Source organism: Phyllopteryx taeniolatus, chromosome 12 (assembly GCF_024500385.1).
Source record: "Phyllopteryx taeniolatus isolate TA_2022b chromosome 12, UOR_Ptae_1.2, whole genome shotgun sequence".
Taxonomy (NCBI): Eukaryota; Metazoa; Chordata; class Actinopteri; order Syngnathiformes; family Syngnathidae; genus Phyllopteryx; species Phyllopteryx taeniolatus.
In genome coordinates this window covers 17491617-17505634 of record NC_084513.1, presented here as the reverse complement: position 1 = coordinate 17505634, position 14018 = coordinate 17491617, and the positions used below count along the sequence as shown (strand labels likewise).

The following is a 14018-nucleotide window of genomic DNA, read 5'->3' as shown; positions in this document are numbered from 1 at the left end:
TACATTCCTCTTTTTCCTGGTTTATCAGTAGAATATGGATAAAGCTTCAGGTCATGAAATGTAAATGTACTGCTTCGCCACGAAATGTGTTTTGCAGCACAGTAGTTTTAACAACAGAGGGTGCCGTTAGTTGCAAAGGAACTTCTCTGCTTGAACGTTTTGGCTCAAATTGTCTGTGTGTGGGGTGACTGGGCGAGAGTTGCAGCCGATAGCACTTACTTCTCAAATAAAGGTCACGTACCCATTCAATAATGTGTGTGTAGACACATTTTGCCTCGATTTACACTTAACAGTGGTTCACTTTTTTTTACACTTGGACGACAGTGATCCAAAGCGACATGCAACTTTCTCATGGCCTGTAACATCATTCCGCAAACTCACGTGAGTGTCCGTGACAAAGCACGGCATCAGCAGGGCAGCTGAGAGGCGAAGCGGCCGACCTCGCACGCAAGAGACCTGACATGCAATTGCCACACGCCAACACCTCAGCACGGTGCGCTTACCCCACGTGCGCTAGCAAAGAGCCCCCATCTGGTTCTGCGGGACTCTCCCGACAGGTGAGCAGAGGCCGGCGCCGCCCGCTCGCCACTCCTCACGGCCCGTCGCTGCTTTACGCCTACGTGTGCGGCTTGTTCCTCAGGTCTCATCCTTTAATCTGCCCACCATAAGCTATTATAGTGGCGGTGGAGGACTGAGGGTTGAGCCTGGCCGAGCGCCTGCCTGTCATAGGCGCAGGTCCCGGCGGGGATAACCTGGATCAATACCACACACACGCACACTCAACATGACGCAAACCCTCAAACCTCTGCGTGTGCCTATCCACACGGAAGTTTTTTTCCTATGCAGCAGCAGAATGGGTTTGAAAAGAAAAAAACAATGCCAATTTTATTGAAGTGTAGACTTTCAGCTTTAATTTGAGAGGGTTCACAAAAATATGGCATTTACCATTTAGGAAATGACAGCTATTTTGTGCAGAGGACTCAAAATGATTTGGAGAGTGAGAGTCTCCATTCGAATGTTGCATTCATATACTGCCATAATAGGTTTGAAATAAATATCATGTCAATTAAAGCTGTAGAACTACTCCTGAATCAAGAGGTTTCACTAATATATAGCAATTACAGTGAAGGAATTATAGCCATTTAATGCAGAATACCTCTATTGTAATAATTTGGTCACTTGTTCTTGTTAAACTATAATTTGTGTGTATGGTGCTTGTGCAAAATTCGTGCACGTTGTTTAAGAAAATACTTGTACGTAGACTGACTATTTCAGGGACTACACCTTAGGAACTCAAACCACTGGAGATTTAACCTAAAATTTCCAGGGAAGTACATTTCTTCGAAATTAGAAAATGAATAAAAGCCAAGCAAATCCACTAATCATCTTGCAGCATTGCAGGTATTTAAGTACTTTAATTTTGTTCCCAAATACATTTTAAATGGTATTAACTGTTGTGTTGTTTGATTTCATTTTAAAAAAAAAATAATCCAGCACAGTAATCGTGGTTGCAAACTGCTGCCTTGATCTGAGACTCGCACTACTCATATCATCTGGTAGTGGTATTCTAAACATCTGCTATTACAAATATTGCAATGCTGTGATTTTTACTGGTGGACGACTGGGGTTCAAATCCCGGCCCCGCCTGTGTGGAGTTTGCATGTTCTCCCCGTGCCTGCGTGGGTTTTCTCCGGGCACTCCCGTTTCCTCCCACACCCCAAAAACTTGCATGGTAGGTTAATTGGAGACTCTAAATTGCCCGTAGGTGTGAATGTGAGTGCGAACGGTTGTTTGTTTATTGGTTGGCAACCGGTTCAGGGCGTACCCCGCCTCCTGCCTGAAGATAGCTGGGATCCTTGTGAGGATAAGCGGCTCAGAGAGTGGATGGACGGATGTATTTTTTTTTACTGATGCTGAGGTATAAATCTAACAACTTGGTTATAATTGTGGTTGCAGTTTGCAGTGGTGAATGGCATCACACTGAGGTGTTTCCTCAGCTCTTGTACAGCACTCAATGCGTTTCTATGTGTCCCTAATGAAGTGTCTTGTGAGGATCGATTACATACATGGAAAGAAAAGTGTCAAGTTGCGCAAGTCTGGCGTGGGTGTGTTTTACATCTGATTTTGGCGGCATGTCCAACGCGGCACCAGATACTGGGAATTGGCCCTGAGCTCGGTCTGGCAGGCCGACGGCGCAGTAGATGTAGTTTGATGGATCTTCCCATAAGAAAGTGATACTGGATCACATTACACACCGCAAGCCTGTGAGTGTATTGGGGGCTTACACTACGCAGCACTTGTGCAGGCTATAACTGGTTTGATTGAAAGATTGTTTGACAAGTACACTTTTCCATGCGTGACAGTTATGAATGTAATAGATGACTTAAAACATTGCCTATACAGTTAGTTTGACCCCACGTAATCCTGTTGACAAAAAAGTCAACTAATCAAATAGTGACGTGGCTGCAGGGTGTGACTTATCAAAAAAATACATCCTATGGTTTCACACTGTTTTACAAATAATGGATGACGATAAAGGCTGGCACGCTTTAAGGCACGGCCACCTTGACAATGACAGATGGTCGTGAATCAGCAGAAAAACGTACAAGCTTGTTGCATTTACGGATCAATACACAGCGTGTTTGCTCGGTGTGGGCGCGCAGCAACATCTTTTGTCATCACGTTTGGCGGGGGTGTTCGCGTTCAACGTGTTACAAATGAGAGAACTCATGGGAAAACAAACTGGATTGACGAGTGTCGGGCTGAAAGGAACAATTTGGAAACCTGAAATGTCCAACTGGAGAAAGGAGTGCTTAATTCCACCCTAATAGAAAGAAAGTACAATTTAGTGCTTTTAGTACAATGCGATTGACTCACCCTAGACTAAATAAATCTTTGATTTCACCTTTCGCGCTGGTGTAGTGCACACGTTTGTCACCGTGCTTGAACGCCAGAATTCTATCAAGTATTTATGATGTTGTCAATTGTTAATTTAATCTGGATTTGCACACGCATTTTTATTGGCTCGTTGAATTTGAATGGCTTTTCCGTTTTGGGTGAGAGACTGCGCAGGAATGTGAGGCCACTGAGGAATGTGGACGACAGGGACGGCGCAATAATTGATTGCTCCAAAGTGATGACAGGGATTACAAGCGGATTTAAGGAGCATTTGCAGCGGACCGCCCCCTCTTGTTCGACTTCTCAGTGGGCCTCATGCAACGATTACGTTTCATTTCATAATGCGAGGTGACAGGGAATATGGTGTAGAGCTAAAACACATTTTAAAAACTCTTTTTGGGGGGTCGGGGGGGGGGGGTAACGATAACGAAGTCATGGTGATTCTGAGACTGTTTACTGGCAATAAAGTAATCAGAGGAAACAGGAAGCGAGCCATTTTGGTGTTATAGAGATTAGATTTAATACTTTCCATTTCTTTTTTACAATGGAAACACTTGAAATGATTTTGAATGAAGATGTTTCTTATCTAATTAAGACTCACATACGCTTATTGGCCTTCATACGTTTAATAAACGTCAAAACAAAGGTTTTGGCATGTGAAGAAACCGCATGTGAGCTAAAGGTGCGGGAAAACATTCTATTTGTTCAGTCTTTTTTGTGTTACACATTGATGCATACATTAATTCGTACCCATGCCAGCATTTACACAACTATTCTCGTTTTCCCACATTTTTCAATCCCCTTGTCAACATACCTGCTGTAATTCACTTGAGAGAAACGAAAGTATGCTTTTGTTCCCTACATTGCAGGAGCTTATTTATCTCAATAATACAACAACGTGTTCACGTTTCAGTAAGTGACGGAGATTCACTTTTTACACAGCCAAACACTCACCTCATTACGTGCAACAAAACCAGCACATAATCGGGTTTAAAAAAAAAAAAAAAAAGAATCTTTGTAATAATCTTTGCTGCCTCTTCTTCCCCTTTTACCAACTTGAAAATTAATTTATCCTAGCGAATGAAATATCTTTTAGGGCTGCACACTCACACACTCTTTGGTCTCCAAGACAAATAACCACCAGGACAATAAAGCACCAATTTATCTCTTGTTTTAAAGGCAACACAAGATTAGCGATGAGGACTTGTGACAACATGTGAAAGCCACATCCAAATTTATAGTTAAAATCACTTTAGGAGTGTATGTAAATAATACAAAGTACATGTGAATAGTTGCGGAAAGATAACACAAGGCTACTTCTATTTGTAAAAAAAAAAAATAAAGAAATAAAAGTTGGTTTCGTAAAATGTATTGTACCAATTAAGAACCTTCAATACATGAAGGACAGCATCTTGCTCCTCCCCAAAACGCCGGGCCGCCGTGTTGTGTCACGTGACTCAAAAGTGGCTCAAGTGGCATTATCTCTGCCAGACTTTAATCCGCTGGCTAAAATGGCTCCAAATCCTTCTCTTTAAAATGAGGCAGGGGGCTTAAGAAGGAAGCGGACTGGACATTGCATGAGAGTGTGGAGAAATGTGTGTCGGTGTCAAGTGGGCGCCAGCAGGTGTTCGAGTGTGATGGTCCTTGGGCAAGGGGGATGCCCGACATACACTGGCCACAATATCAGGCACACCTATATAATAAAATCCAATAGAAGAATGCTTAATTTCCAATATTTACACGCTTGTGTGAATACTTTTACAGAGTCACTATAAAGTGAGCATTATCATCTTTGTGAAGGCAGCTTTTTTTTTTTTTTTTATATTGGATCTCAATAGATTGTGCAGGTGTACCTAATGTTGTTGCAGGTGTACGTACCTATGCAGGTACTGTACAGTCAAAGAGAATGCTGAGGTGTTTCAGGACATTTGCACGCACCTGCACACTTGCGTCACAACAAATAAACGCGCTTGCATCACAGTAACATGACTAATTGTTATATTTGTAGCCCCTGCGTGGGCTTTAAAAACTCCCAGTCCCCACAACAAACAAATCTGCAAGCATTTACAGGCCCGTTTGCTCTCAACATCATTCTCGGGTCAACCTTTTTAAACAAGCAGGCTCAGTCTAAATAAAGGGCGACAACAAGTAACTTTGTATGACAGTGAAAATGCTTTGTGGGCACCGCTTGAAGAGGCAAGGTCTGTACACTATACAGGGTGTTCCCAAAAATTTATGTCATTTCGTGGTCGAATAAAATAGCCACCTCTTGCGTGAATTATCCAACATTTCAGAGATGTGGAAAAAAAGTTCAGTTTGTTAGTTTTGAATTTCTTTCCAGGGTGAATAGTTGCACATGCCATAATACAATTCAACTTTTCAACAAAGCTTTGATTGTTGGCATTTTTATAGTAATGTACAGTAACAGTATGTTTAAATAATGTGCAGCCATCTTTTTTTTTACCCACCGCAACATTTATTGTGCGACAGCTGTGACATCATTAACTGAGTGCCGTGTAAGTGCAGCCCTACATGGGGAGTAGGGAGTGAGTGAACGATTTCAGACACAGCCATAAATTGTTTAAAATGATTTTGAATTCTAATCAATTGTGTTATTACTGTGTGTTTTTATCAAGTACAACATTGCGGAGTGCCAGTTTTCCTCATTAAAATACACGTTACACCAATTTTTCTCGGGATGTCCCGATCGGATCACGTGAAAATCAGGGTCGATCACGTGATTTTCAGCTGTCGAAGATCGGGTGAAAAAGATCGTTTTTATTCATTATCTGACTTTTTACATGTCACAAAGTGACAAAATAATAGAAAGGTTAAAAGATCCTGTCATATGGAACAGTAATAGCTTTGTTTTATATTAAAAAATGAAAATATTCAGTATATTTTTAGTACCGGTATAAGTGTCTGAAAGTGATACGCAGACTTTGTGTGTTTGTGTGCGCCTGTGTGCGTTCGTGACACTCACACACACACACAAACACAGTCTCTACCCTCCCTGAGCATGCTTTAAACTATTTCATGACAACCCAGGTGAAGTTTGTTGTTGAACTAAACACGATACAAAAAGAATTACACACATTGTATACATAAATACAAGACACAAATGATCGTTTTAGAAACGCCACTAAAGATGTGTTTAGTCTGCTGGCAATCTTGTTTGTACTGACATTCTGTACAGCAGGTATTCCCCATGACGTAAGTGGTGACTTTGTAGGGTGAGAGTTGTGGGGGGAACAAGAGACAGGTTAGGAAATCCCTCGCTTGACTCACGCATCAGTGGCTATTGGAAAGCAACAAGCAAGCTGTGCGTTACAACAAGATTTTCTTGTCGTGCGTCGCCTTCGCTACCATCTCTCTGACACAAGGATGGTCATTTGAAGCTTATTCATACTACATGCTCCAACATCAAGTGAACCGTGCCGCCTGGAGTCACATCTTCGACTTCTTGGCCAAAACCAAAAAACAAAACCAAAAAAAAAATCATCATAGCAATTATCCTTCTGAGATGAACTGCTGCCTCCCGCTCAGGGAACGTCATCACGGAGATGTTAACAGCAACGACACGTACGCACGCACGCCCACACGTGTGCATACAGGATGTGTGCTGCTGTTGAGGAACGCCAATAAAGAGTAAGCTGCTAAGAATACACCGCCTGTCTCTGTTACGCTATACGATAGGGGAGGCTCACATTCATCTTACAGTACATAGGATACAGTCGTACACTATTTACACCCACTCATGCACAGCTGGCCTCATTCAGCTCTGCCACACTGTGCCAGGAAGCGGCAACTTTGTTGGAAGGCAGCTGGAAGAAGGGTGTTGGGGGTGTGCACAGCATTATATGCTGACACAAAACGTGCTCATGTGAGGAAGAAGAGGAGGAGGAGGAAGAGGCGAATGCTGCAGTGGAAAGAGGGTGTGACGCTCCCTGGAGAAGGCAGGGAGGTGAATGGTATCATCAATGAAAATAAATCCTCCCGGTTAAAATCGTGGCAACGCATGATTGCTTCGCCATCAAATATTTACTGACTCACTGGACGTGCATGTTTTGGTGCAAGAGCTTCACCTACATTTCAGTGAGAGGAGTGTGTCTCTCTGGAAATATAGGGAACTCCATGCAAAGCACGCCATACACACGCCCTGTGAAGCAAGTGACCCGTTACCTAGCAACATCCATTTTGGCACTGCGCTGGGCATCCCAGGGTTAAAAAAACAAACAAAAACAAAAAAAACAAAAAAAAAACCTGGCCATGATAGCGATTCACCTGTGATGCTAGAACAGCAGCTCAAGCACCCGCGGGAACCTGCCAGCGCAGGTGATTTGGTGAAATGAAAAATAATGTATTCTGCGCCCTCGGGGTTATGACAGTAAAGTGCCACAATACAAGAGGTAGAACAAATGTTTGCGTTCACCCTCTGCTTGCGACCTTGACAGTCAAAGTCTACTGTATTCTTCTATTTAAAGTCATCCTGGATACAGTAGGGTTTATTTGCCCTTCAAGGTACAGTACTGACATGCTAGGATGGGCATAATGTCAATGAATCGATTGAACGTACTGTTGAGTAAGACGCATGGTGGACTAGTGGTTAGCATGTTTGCCTCACAGTTCTGAGGGTCAGGGTTTTGAATCTCTGTGGAGTTTGCATGTTAGGTTCACTGAACACTCTGTATTGTCCAGATATCTGAATGTGAGTGTGAATGGTTGTTAGTATTGTATATCACGTGCCCTGCAATTGGCTGGAAACCAAATTAATGGTGTCTTGAAGCAATTTAGGAAAAACGAGTGCACTACTGTAATCCAGTACTGTTGATTGTCTCAACTAGATTGCTCTCTAAAGAAGTAGTAGTAGTACTATGGGAAGTAATAGGAATTGAATAAAGATAAATTGCAGTCCACAATAATATGATGAAAGTCGAGGAGAGGTCAATTAATCAAAGGTGACTTTGATATTTTTTTCAGCACTGTACAGTCACCCCCACCCTTTTTTCCACCACTGATCAGTTTCACGTAATGAGATATTTCGATATTTACTGTATTTTAAGACTTTCGGAGATCGGAATTGTTGAAATTAGTGAGGCTTACCACTATTCTCATCCACCACCAACTTATTTTTGCACTCTTGAACCCTCACGGATGTATGACGACCATGTCGCTTTTTTTGGCCGGACATTTCGATGCTCCACAGAGTGTTAATATCGTCAATGGTGTTTTTCATTCATTGTGTTAGCTATGAGAAAAAAACGGAGAAAGAAACGAAGTCTGTGTAAATTTTAACATTCAGTAGGTGTCATTCTTTTGTTATGAGTGTTTAGTTTTACTGTGACCTTCAACTGTAGTGTCAATAAACCACTTTAAGCAAGCAACATTCACTCTTACTCCTTGCTACTATGTTAGCTACTTAGCATCCTGTTGTTGTGATCAGTGGGATAGATCTGCTGCACTATTTGCATATAGTGGCCACTCATGCCAGAGTAGCATCTGCTCCATTTGCACACTGATTGAGGAGTATCTGTAACATTTGCACAACCATTGTCCCAGATTATCGCAGTACTCGTCACTTTAAACCGCATACACTCCTTGAAGTCTCAGTGCCCTTTGCACAGTGGTCATTGCACCGGACTATTGCGATATTAGCCATTCGAACTGAGGACTCTGCATCTTTTTGCACAATTGTTGTTTGTTGTTGTTTTTTGTCAATGTCTTTATGTCTCCAAAGTGTTCTGTAAATTGACTGTCTGTTGTACTAGAGCGGCTCCAACTACCGGAGACAAATTCCTTGTGTGTTTTGGACATACTTGGCAAATAAAGATGATTCTGATTCTGATTCTGATTCTGATCTGCATGGTTGTTGCTGGATAAAAGTGCTGGAGCGCAGTATGGAATGGACTGCTTGTATAAGAGTGGTCAAATCTGAGATTTCCGAGCCAGTCCGATCCGATACTCCCCTTTTTGCTGACATGGGACTGATACCCGATCTCAAAGATCAGATCGGGACACCCCTACTTCAAAGTTCAATGCGGAGTAGTAAAGTCAACTCGTCAGTTCAAACACTAATGGGAAGTTGAGATACATCCACGCACACCTCCGCAACAGTACATTACCTTTAGTGTTATTCTGTTCATTACAACAGAGATTCAGAACATTGCAATACAAATGTGAAGTGATCAGGGAAGAAGAAAGAAAATCAACCGCAAGCTAGCTTTGCTGTGCTCGCCAACTATAGACCAAAAAGTACAGCACCATGGATAGGTTTGTTATTTTTGCAATGCTACAATGACCTTATCTAAAGAGCATGTCAACGTAGTCCTCTGTCAATGCCAAACTGCTAAAAAAAAAAAAAAGTGAAGAAAGTATTGAGGCTTGTCGTATACAATAAATAAATAAAGCACTACTATTATTTCTACTCTCTGGCAACTGGCTTCATAATCCTACATAATCAATCACATACAGTAGATTGAAAGAACAGGCCTCATATAAGGTCATGATTGCCAAATATCGAATGACACTTCAGCAGGAAGCGCAGAACAGACAGCAGCCAAGGCCGAGTCTTGAATAACCTGTTCACTTTGGTGTAGGGATACATTGATATTTGATATTTTTTATGGCCAAACACACAATCACAAAGGGAATTGAGAGATAATTTGAGCGTGTCTGAAACCGGTTCCCATGCAAAACTACATTACTCACAGTTTCTGAATGTGAGGATGGCTATTATTGATGTACAACTCAGCTTCTGTTGAACCCGTTACGCTGTACAGTCAGGTATGAGCTATTGAAGTACAATTAAGACTAAAACTAAAAAAAAATTGCATGCATGTATACATACAAGGCCTCTGTCTATTCTTGGTTCTGCTTTTGTCACTTTCATACCTACTGATACAATATATCATGCACAATAGAGTATATTATTCTGTTTATTAGTACGTGTGTAGTTGTCAATACACCGCTGATAGCATTGCTGTTTATTACATTGTCAACGGCTTAAATAGAAACTTTATACGTGCATGGATTTTCTTTTCTACCTACAATGTTGCCGACTGCCTCTTGAGGCTGTTCACATTCATGTATGTATATGTATATATACACATATATATATATATATATATATATATATAGGGCTGTCACGATTAAATGTGCAGTTGCCACATACACTGCTACTACTCATTCTGCGGTGTCTCATTACCTGATGTTATAAATACTGTACATACACGCACCACTACTAGAGGTCTACAGGCTGCATTCTAACTATATTGACAGAGCCAATCTGTCAGGTCTGCACAAAAAGCGAGCTACAGGTTCCATACAGTGAATTGAACTGCTTTAGATGACGCACATCAGAGTCATAATAGCTGCTTTTGATACCCGTTGAATATAATGTATTATAGTTGAACAGTAGAGAAAACAAATCCCGTTCTAAAGCTAATGAGGGATCTATCTAGCCAACCATCTATCTATCTAGCTATTAATCTGTGTCTAATTAGAGGCTGGTTTAGCCATCTTGCCGCGGCCCACACAAGCCTTCCAAACAAGGGGAGGCAATGCTGCCCTCTATCAGCAGTGCTTAGGTCACCTCACGTAGGAGCAGACAGGGAAACGGACACGCACCCGCAAAAATATTCCCGACTCTGGCTCTGACACTGCCTCTTTCGGAAGTCCCTCTGTGTGTCCTCCTCTTCTCGCTCAGATAACAGAGGAGGCACAATGGCGGCCTTGTGGGGGTTAGTTTCAGCTTCGAGCCAGGCAAAACTGCGGCGGTCCTGTTCCTGCGCTGGGAGCGCATACATATGGAAAAGGATGAAAACGATGGCTCCGAGCAGGCGTTATGAATAAGAAAGGTCAGAAAAGGGTTCGCTCGAGCTGTGACACACAATCGGACTCAGCACTTTTTTCCCTTTGCTGCACTTGGAGAAACGAAATGAGCGCTGGTATTTTTACTTTGGCTGCTTGCTGTGATATGTATTCACTGTCAAATAAAATCAGCACTCTGACCGCTCTACAGCCAGCGGTCCCAACACGAGCTGGACCTGCATCTCGAAACCAGTCAGCACGCTCTGCTCCGCTGAGAAATTACAAATATGAAATCCATCCATGCTTTTTTTCTATACCGCTTATTATGTTCTCAGTCTTGGTGGAAGCTGGAGTTTATCCCAGACGACTTGGGGACCATATACTGACAATGTTTTTTATCTGAAGATGGGAAAAGCTACAATTTTGGCTTTTCATTTAGTATTGGAAACTGAAAATACAAATATTGAGAAATGGGTCTCAGAGTAAACATTTCTGAGTGAATTCTCTCTGTGAATATGTTATTATTATTTTTTTCCATGTAAATAATGAAAGCGATTGACTGTAAAAACATGCACTTGCCTGTTACGTGCTCACAACACCACAACCAAAACAACAATAGAGGACCGCAGAACTTTTATGGTTTTTGTGTCTTAAACACTATCCTGCAAAGCGTACATTTTAAACAGAGCTACTGTGTCCAGCAAGTTCTTTCCAAGGTCATATTGTCTATGGGAAGAGATTTGTCTCAAAATTATTCACACTAATATATGTTATTTACACGTGTTTTTCACATCCACAAATATATCAGCAATTTCCGCGTTTTTCAGATACACAAATATATTTCGACGTTTTTTGATGTTGTGTGTGCATTTATCGTGAGTTACCATTGGTAAATAGTCACTTCTGCTTGTGAATTGTTGAAGGTGCGTTTGTGGCTCAGCGGGCATTTATTTTTTAGACAAACGTAATGCAGTTTTCAAGCTATTCACACACACAAAATGAGAATATTCACACGTGTGGAATTGAATATTTGCAAATGATAAGTCATGATAAATGCACACACAATATTAAAAAAAACACGTGTAAATCGCAGACATGTTTGTGGATTTGAAAAACACGTGTAAATCACTGATATATTTGTGGATCTGAAAAAAAACGTGTAAGCCGCTCATACATTTGTGTCAATCATTTTGAGACAAATCTCTTCCCATAACTGTCAACTACTGGACAGGCATGCATATTCCAGTTTGTTAAGGGGTTTTTACAACATTATGAATGGGAGTTGGGTAGTTGTTGTTTTTTCCGCTGTAAAACAAAACCAACAGGAAGACCTCGCTGTTCTTACTAGATTGACATCAGGAAGTCACTCCTACGGTGAGAGACAGTGTACACCATGGTGAGATCACTAGTCAAGCATGGGACTGACACAGGGAGACGGACAATGAGTCCTAAGTTCACCAAACAAACATGCTTTTGGATATAGGGAGGAACCCACACACTTGCACACTTCACACGTAAAGGTCTGAGCCGCCACCAGATTAGAGGTGATAACCGATGTTCCACTGAGCAGTCCTTGTCCAAACATTTCACAATCGCTATTTGATGCCTGAATCTCACACTGTTTTGCAAGCATGCGTGCTTGTCTCACCATTAGATGTTTAGCGTGCTCAAAGCCATTTATCAGTCAGTGCCGGTACCCATGAAAATGATACAATCAAAATCGAGTACAGTTGGGACTGGTCGAGGACTGTGGTTTTCACCAAGCAATGTGGCCGATTGCAATGAGTGGGCGTTGGCCACTAGTATTGCAGTGATTCTAAATTCGACATGCAGGCGGACGGCGTCGCAACATCGCGGATGTAACAGCCAATCCATAATGTCGTGTCATAGCACATGAGTTTTCACAACAAAATTGTATTATATTATTATTCATTAAAATAATTTGCAGGTATGACGTGAGATCCAGTCAGCGGCCGCCAAGCTGTACCTATGCAGTATATGCACTTTTTATAGGTTGTCTTTTACAATAAAACGTAACTATATTTATAATTTCATATGTGCAAGTGGCTAAAAAGCAAAACGTGGAGAGTCTCTGTCATGGAAATAAAGAGTGCAGTCAATGAATTTGGAGATCATTGCCAAGAGCCTCTCAAATCTCCACACATTCTACTTTATTTCTCGCCCTTCCCTTTCTTTGTATTATTATGATGTCTGTGGTTCAATAAAAAACAAACATGCTGTAATATGTTTCCTGATAAGAACACCAGGGGTCGCAGTTTTTCCATTACAGCGAGTTGGATAAGTGTGCAAGGGTACATCACCTGGGCTGGGGGTGTGAATCGCTGACTGTATTTTTCTTTCTTTCTGCGATTGTCCAGTTCAGTCGCATTCAGCTGCATCGCTCAGTTGTACGGCAAGCTGAATGCAGCCTGGATACAGGCTACTTTCAGCCGTCTGGTTTCACCTGTTCAGCAGTCGTCAGTGCACGGTTACACGATGAGGTGTTGATACAGGACGATGGCAGGGAGTATCACCACCTGCTGCATGTCCCAGCTGCCCACCCTCCCGTGCAGGCCACACCCTTGGGTGCCCTCTGCGAGCACTGGCACATGAGAAACATTACAATCCATTGTATGTGTTCAAATGGGATAAAGCTGTTGGCTTTAAGCCGAGTGTGAATATATCAAATGCGCACATTTGGAGGCACAACCAAGACATAAACAGAAGCGAGAGCAGCTTTGATATCGATAATAAATCATCCCCACAAAATGCTGCTTAGCTGCTTTTCTATATTCTTATTTAGTTTCAAGGCAGCTGCTTCCAATGCTACTGCATATACCGATCTTTACTGTTATATGTTGGTCATTTTCCTTTCGGTGCTGTTTTATGTCTTTGGTCTCTGCTGCATTGACTGAAGTGAACAGAACCACACCAGAGTTCACTTGCAAGATGGCCGAGGACACCTTTTCAAGTAGTCTTGGTCCACCAGTTTGGTGCACAGCAGTGGTTAAGATGATAGTGTTCACCCTTGACCAATTCAATCGCGCTATAAAGCAATCGCACCAGAGTTCTTTAAGAGTGCTTTCACATCTACAGTAAGCCTTCGCGTCTCCAAAAACGGGATGCGTTATTCCTCTGTTTGGTTCCTTTCTATGTGGAGAAAAAAATGCAAGCATACCAAGAGGCATCACGACAAACCATGCGAGCTCATTCTCTACTCTTGTTGGCCAATGGCAGGCGCGTGTTCACGGGAAGTAGTTTTTCTGTACGGAGTAGAGAGTGAAAGTGGAAAAAAAGCGACATGAAGGAAT

General features: G+C 42.0%; 1 protein-coding gene across 9 annotated transcripts in view; it reads right to left on the bottom strand.

The window, feature by feature from the left end:
- Positions 1-14018, bottom strand: part of igf2bp2a (insulin-like growth factor 2 mRNA binding protein 2a) — a 62401-nt gene that overhangs the window by 33037 nt on the left and 15346 nt on the right. Inside the window, exon 1 of one of the 9 annotated variants that reach the window (XM_061791918.1) lies at positions 504-569. The exons of the other annotated variants lie outside the window; for them this stretch is intronic. The gene's annotated coding sequence lies outside the window, so the exon portion shown is untranslated. Of the gene's footprint in view, positions 1-503; positions 570-14018 lie in introns of those variants that run through there. 9 annotated transcript variants of the gene reach the window in all.